The sequence below is a fragment of the Silene latifolia genome, chromosome 11 (assembly GCF_048544455.1).
Source record: "Silene latifolia isolate original U9 population chromosome 11, ASM4854445v1, whole genome shotgun sequence".
NCBI classification, from domain to species: Eukaryota; Viridiplantae; Streptophyta; class Magnoliopsida; order Caryophyllales; family Caryophyllaceae; genus Silene; species Silene latifolia.
Genome location: NC_133536.1, coordinates 25,485,159 through 25,492,696, shown reverse-complemented (window position 1 = coordinate 25,492,696; position 7,538 = coordinate 25,485,159).

Sequence of the window (7,538 nt, the reverse complement as noted above, 5' to 3'; positions counted from 1 at the left end):
TCACTATTATAAGAGTCTAATAATAGGTATATGAATCTTATAATTGGTATCAGAGCATAGGATGTTGCATGCATAATCGATTTATAGTTTTTTCGAGTTATTAGTAACTTAATTAAAACTAAAAATTTGTGATTTATTAGATAAAGTCACGAAATATTGATACATGTTATATATTCTGGTCCTAAAATGTTTTTAGGTCATTTTTATGATTTATGGTATTTTATTGCTCATTTTAATGATTTTTAGTTAAATAATTACATTTTCTGAGTAAAATGAACTTTTATTTACTAAAAATGGTTAAACTTCATACTGGCCGTGACTTTTTAGTATGACCTCACATGAATATTTTAGGTATTGTATGTAAAATTTCGTATTAATGTGATTAATATTTCATAATTTATGATTTTTATGTGATAAAAACGGTATAAATAGAGGTTAAATGACTAAAAACGGTTAAACTTAGTTTCTGACCTTGAAAATTTTATATGACCTCACATGCATATTTTACTTATTGTATGTAAAATTTTGTATTAATTTGATTAATATTGCATGATTTATAAATTTTATGAGATAAAAATGAATTAAAAGGAGGTAAAATGGTTAAATATAGTTAAACTTCGAAATGGGCCATAAAATTTTAATATGTTGTCACATGAATGTTTTACTCACTGTATGTAAAATTTAAAATGAACTTGATTCATTTTGCATGATTTATGAATTTTTCGTGTAAAAATGGCATAAATAGTGACTATTTTAGAATAAATAGCTAAAACGATTTGCATGGCATGAGAAAATTATTTTAGGTTGAATAAATATCTCACTTATCAGATCTAAATTTGTTAAATTGATTGGATTAATTTTTGTATACTTTAGATGTTTTATTTGATAAAACCGATATATCGCAACTATATTTTCTCGAAATAAATTCGAAAATTTTAACCATAATTTTTGACATTATGAGTGTCATGGAATTATTCCAGAATGTTCAAAAATTTAAAATTCAAATTTTGAAATTAATGTAATTAAATTTGGATTTATTTCATAATAGTTATGATTTTAAGGTAAAAAATGAGCATAAAAATTAAATCAAGCTGAATTATAGTCAAAAATTGAATGATGACTATCTTTTGAGTCCTAAGAATGTTAGAATAATTAACTTGGATTAAAATTAGATTTTAGTATTATTTATCGATTTTAATAAGTTAAAATTGTCCATTTCCATAAAACCGGGTTATATGATCGATATAAGTTAAATAGGGCGATTTGGGATATAATTTGGCATGATATACACATATTATAATGCTACATATTTCAATTGTTGAATGTCATTTTTATTTATATAATTTTGAATTATGTAATTTTGTCTTAGTATGACCTTAGTTTTAATCGATATTTCCCGTAATGAAAGGTAATATTAATTCGGTTGTAATTTAATGTGATCTCGTATCACTTTTATTTTTACTAGTTTTTCATATTACAAATGTATAATAGGAATAGCTTTGTATTTTTATTATTATTTGTAATCATGGAGTTTCTTCATGACGCTGCCATTTGGAAAGGCGTTCCGACAGAGACGGTGTTCTTGGGAGGCGTGCCACTTGAAGATTCAAGGGACCAAAGGAGTTGTTTTCCGAAGATGTAATAGATTATTTGATTTTCTAGTTTAGGAAGGCCATACTAGGAATTTATTATTATTGCTTTGCATTTATTTTAATATGTTGCATGCATTGCCAAATCGCCATAACAACACATTCATATCACATCGAGTCATCAACCGTGTCAATTATAATTATCGTAGTTCACCGCTTTAGTTCACTTAAAACGTGATAGATAATAAATTGACAAGACCTCTCAGTAAATAATAATTGAGAACTAGCCTTACCAAATAGTAGAAACCATGAGTCTCAATTTCATAAGGAAGTAGGCTCGGCTCACCGGGATGCTAAACTTGTTACGTTGGGTAAGTGGGTAATAAAATGTTATTACATCGAAATTTTGATTGAGCTCAACGGAAGTATTCGTGACCGTAGTCGCATGTGTTCCGGGCTAAAGATAAATATTAAAGTCATTTTATCGACCGAGAGTTCTAGAAGTAGAATCGATTAAAGAGTTAATCCACTGAGTTATATTGATAAGGGATGAATCGGCTCACCGTGCCCGAATTGATATGAATTTGGATCTCGGGATCATTTATAATAGTTGGGTAGAGGTCACTATATAAATGCTTAAAACTTGTTTAAAACGTTTACAAGTATTTTAAAAACGATAGATGTTTATTAATTCCTTCACTTCCTATTTTGTAGTCAAAACTGTTTTCTCAATTGCAATGACAACTCCAATTTCATCCGCAACCACTAGCTCCAACACTCTCATCAATGTTTCATGGCTCCGATCCTTCATGGATCGTTGTAAATTAGAAAAGAATGGGTCCAATTTCGCTGATTGGGACGCTCAACTTCGCTTGGCCGTGGACAGTGACGATGTAACGCCCCGAAAATCAAGCAGGTAGCTCAAAATAGCTCTTTTATTTAACAATAAACAGCAGCGGAATTACAAGGGCGTCACCGCCGTATTCCCCCTTCGGAGAATACAAGGCTAAACAATTAAAATAAATAAATATTAAAGCTTAAAACTATTTACAACAACAACCGCGAAAAGCTCTCTCTTCTCTCTCCCTTTTCCTCCCCCATTAAGAAACCCTAGATCTACTACCGCTGCCATCCTCCTGACCGCCCTTTCGCACCTCCGGCGCCGCCGGAGATTCTACTTATCTCCGACGGCCTCAAACGCTTGACTGAAGTTTGTTTCCCTACTCTTTCCGTTTTCGACCCACCTTTCTTCAGCCTCTTTTGTTTAGATGCTCGGAGCTTTGGTTTATGGTGTTTCCGTCGTTATCGGGCTTCTTGCATCTTTCTTTGACTGCCTAGTTTCAATATGACGGTTCGTTTTTCGTCTTTATCTGTTTTTTGAAGGGTTTATGTGAATTGTTTTGCGTCTGGTTTCTTCCAAGGGTTCCGTTTCCGATTTCAGCATGTACCTCTGCTTTTTAAGTCCTCAAGGCTGTTTTCTCTGTTTTGAGCTATATTCTGATGAATCTTTTTCGGGGTTTTGAGTTCCTGCTGTTTTTGATGCCGAATTGATTTGTGGTTTCTGCGTTTCAGCTGTTTCAAAGTGCTTTAGTTCACTCAAATCACAACACAAATCTTTGTCTTATATGGTTTTTTTTCTGGTTGTTAAATTTGATCTTTATTTCAGTATTTACATATCGTCTGTTGATTACATCCGTTTCGTTTCGTCATCCAAGGGTTTGTTGTCTTGAAGGGACTTGTGTGTTCCGAGTATGTCGTGCTCCAGTGTTTGGTTTGTGGTGGGTTTCGACTCCTTCTGGGAGTTAGGCTATAGCTACATCTTTTTTCGGAACTCAGCTATTTCTTGGTTTCCTTCTTATGTAGGGCAGTCCTGTTTCTTAGAGGTTGTCGGGGCTGTTGTTGGAGGTGGTGTCTTTTCTGTATGTTTCACTTTGGTGGAGTGTTTGTCGGAGGTCGTGTGATTGGGTTGGTGTTGTGTGGATGGTTGGTTGTAGTAGCTTTCACTCTTCGCTTTTACCTTCTTTCACCTGCTTTGCTTAAGTTTTCGTAGTTGGTTTTTAAGAGTTTACCTTAGTTTACCTCTGTAGTTAAAATATGTCGTCCTTTTCCACTATCGAGTTTTTTGAGTACTTCGTCCTTATTTATGGTAATGAGAAGTTGTCGGATGAGGAAATTGAATTTTTGAAGGTCCTTAACCAGTTGAACTTTTCTTCTTCTTCTCAAATTCAAGCTCTGAAAGATTTGGGCAATAACCTTTTTCGCCAACAACAGTTTGATCAGGCGGGTGATTGTTATGATAAGGCATGCCGTTTACTCAGTTCGTCTCTCAAAGCAAAAAGTGCGCTTGATTTAAATGCAACTTTGCCGCTCGCTGTTTCTTTGTGCTTAAATTTGGCCGCGTGTGCGAACAAGCTTCAGGCTCCTGAGGTCGCTTTGACATATTGCTCAATGGTTTTGCACTTCTTTCCACGACATGCTAAAGCTCTTTTTCGTAAGGCCGTTGCCCTTAAAAAATTGGACAGGTTATCGGAAGCATGTACTACTTTGGAGGAGGCAAGGTCGATTGAGCCTAATAATAAAGATATTGCACATGAGCTGGAAGATATTAAGCAGTCTTTAGTGATCAACAAAAATGGTAAGCGAGTTGTCGTCGACTCCTTAAATGCTGATGATGCTCGGGCAGGAAAGTTGTTTGGTTCTTCTCTTGATAGTCATAAAGTAGTTTCTTCTCTCCAACCTCAAGTTGCTGAAGTGGCCGAAAAGATAACAGAGTCTGTGACTATTGCATCGTCGCTCTGTTCTGAAGTTGAAGCGACTGGCAGGAAGACCTTATTGTATTCAGCTACGTCTTTCGTCTTCTGCTTTGTTTGTGATATTTCTAGTTCACCAGATGAGCCCATGGATTCTGATAGTGGCAATGTGACTGATGAAGCCTCGAATGATACACAGGTGTTTACTTCTTCCTCTTCTCCTACCACAAAATCACCTCAATTCCGCTTCACCAACCAGAAGCGATCTCATAACTCACTTCATTTATCATCTCAAGATTACGAAAATTTGCTACATGGCAAGAATTTGGGTTTCTACCACCCAAGGTCCATGTCTTTTATGAGGGTTCGTCCCCTCATCTCTAAAACTATCCAGACGGGAACTCCCCATGACGTCATTGATGGGACAGCAGAAGTTCCCAACTTCTCTCCTCCACGGGAGAGCTTTTCTCATGTTAGTAATGTTGACCAGCCTATAAACAATGCATTGGTTAAGGAGGAGATTGAGGTACAAGTTGATAAAAAGACTCGACTTAATTCCGACTCTCCCTATCCAACTAAGATCTCATCGGTCCGATTCGAGTTATTTCTTTGTCGAGAGATGTTTCACTTACCACAGTCCCCAAGGATCGTTCCCTCACTAAAGGTTGTAAGGGTCGCGCATCTGCCACTTCAAAGAAAAGGTCTATGTTGTCAGTTTCTTTTTGCAGGTACACCAGCAGTACAATTGCCGTTAGGAGAATGAAGCGAAAGGAAGTCCACCTTATCGAGTTCGACGCCCATTACCATCCACCGTTCAAAAAGAGTCGTCTTGTTTCTTCGCTTGAAACTACTTGTACCGTTTCTTCTGTTACTTGGGTATCAAGTAGTTTTAGGTTTGGTTCTGTTCCTTTGTTTGTACTTTAAGGTGACCTATGTAGTTTGAACTGTTATTAATCAAAGTTTATTGTTGTCAAAAAAAAAAAAAAAAAAAAAAAACTATTTACAACTTATACTTATTATCCTCTATAATGTCAATTCCTCACACTTGACCTTCCCCGATACCTGTACCTGAAAAAGAGTGAAAGTAACGGAATCAGCCAACCACAGGCTGAGTATGACTCCAGTTCCCTCCACCGACCTTATGTCATATTCTTTATTCAATATAATTCTCCTTATTACCATATATTATCTAATTAACTTACCAAAATACGACATTCCATGACAGGAACCAACTCGGTATCCCAAAAACATTATATGACTATCATACCAACAGGATATATATTCATATGACACTACTACCGGTATACCATTACTGAAGAGATATAGACATTATCTTTTTTTCTCATGGGCCAACGCCCTGGAGCCAACGCCTATAGTACCAACATTGCTCCCTTGTATGGAGCCAACGCTCCCTTTTTAAAATGGGCCAACGCCCTGGAGCTAATGCTCCCTTTTTAAAATGGGCCAACGCCCTGGAGCTAATGCTCCCTTTTTACTATGGGCCAACGCCCTGGAGCCAACGACTATAATACCAACGTTGCTCCCTTGTGTGGAGCCAACGCTCCTACTGTGTACACAGTTTTTATTCCCTGTAATGTCATCTCAAACCAATAATCATATCCCGAATGTTACAATTGGCCAATTATGCAATATGACAACAGTAACCTTATCACAGTAATATACTTATAAGACGATAACCTATATAACCTGTGAGCAGTATAACAATCACAAGATAAAATTAACAATAAAACTAATATAACGTATTATTTCTAATCTCTTATTTCAAGGTAAATAAAGGTAAATAATTACTTATATCGACAAAGGGTCCCGAAATCATACCTTTATGAGGTCATAAAATAGATCTAGCGCATGGTTTCTCTCCCGTTTTCATTTTTGTGCGTCGTATACTAATGAGGTTTCAAGTGCTTAGTTCTTTCTTTTTACGCCTTCTTATGTTGTAGCCTTGTAAGGATGAGCTTAGTTAGTATGCCACACCTTATGCCAACAATTCCTATTCGTGGAGGCTCTAAATAATTACAGGATGACTAGGCTACACAAGATAGATACGGAGTAACTTAAAGTCAACTTCTATTTGGTAACTAATTTATTCTACAAGCTACATGCCTATGTATTTTCCGTAATATTATCAAATTGTGTGTATAAAAACATTCTTAAAGATAAACTCGGTCAAAATAGATATTTACTCGAGTTATACTAACGCACACATAAGAAGTCTGCGTGTATTATTCTCGCTATTTTTTTTCCGGGGTATTACATTCTACCCTCCTTAAAATAAGTTTCGTCCCGAAACTTAAAAATAGAAATGGAAAAGTGAAAACTTCGATTTTTTTCAAATCTCAAGAGATTTACAAGAATTTTAAGTCAACTAAAGTCTATTAATCATATATATGAAATGAGTTAGAAAACATCTGTCTTATATAATGGAACGCAAGAATTCCTGTCGCGAACAAGAATTCAAGTAATCCAATTCAAAGACGAACTCAAATCATGCGTTAGTAGGCGCTGGACTGGTTATTAGACGTCTATAATAACAAGTCCTAGCATCCCAACAACTGCAAAGGCCAAAGAAAAACAAAATTGAAAATTTCATTTTCAAATTCTTAGTAAAGGTAATTTCTTTTTTTTTTTTTTTACATTAAATTTTCAAAATACACCAAATACGAAGTTGACAATTTGAAAATTTCACAAGATGTAAAACAATTTTGAGTATCAAGGCTTCGAATCATTAAAACAATACCAAGAAATAATGAGTAAATGGGTAAAAACTATCAATCTTAAATGTAGAATGTTCTGAAACTTGACCAACTTGGTTACTAAAACATGTGAATGTATATGCTCCTAATAGTCCTACAGAATGCATGTCATATTGCATCTAAGATAGTACTATGAGATACATTGTTAAGTACTCCGTATTACTAATACATCTAGGTTATGCACCAAAACTAATACATCAAGGCTAACAAGTAAATGGATCCATCACCCTTTAAAATTTCAGCCTACCCTTAAAAATAAATGTTTGCCTAAAACTTACCTTATCCAAATAAAATTGACCATATATTACCATTATAATATATGGGTTTTCCTACCTACATCGGTATATATAAATAAAAAAAAAAACCTATTACATTATCAGCACACACAAATATACAAACTCCTAAGCAAATAAACTGAGAAAAGA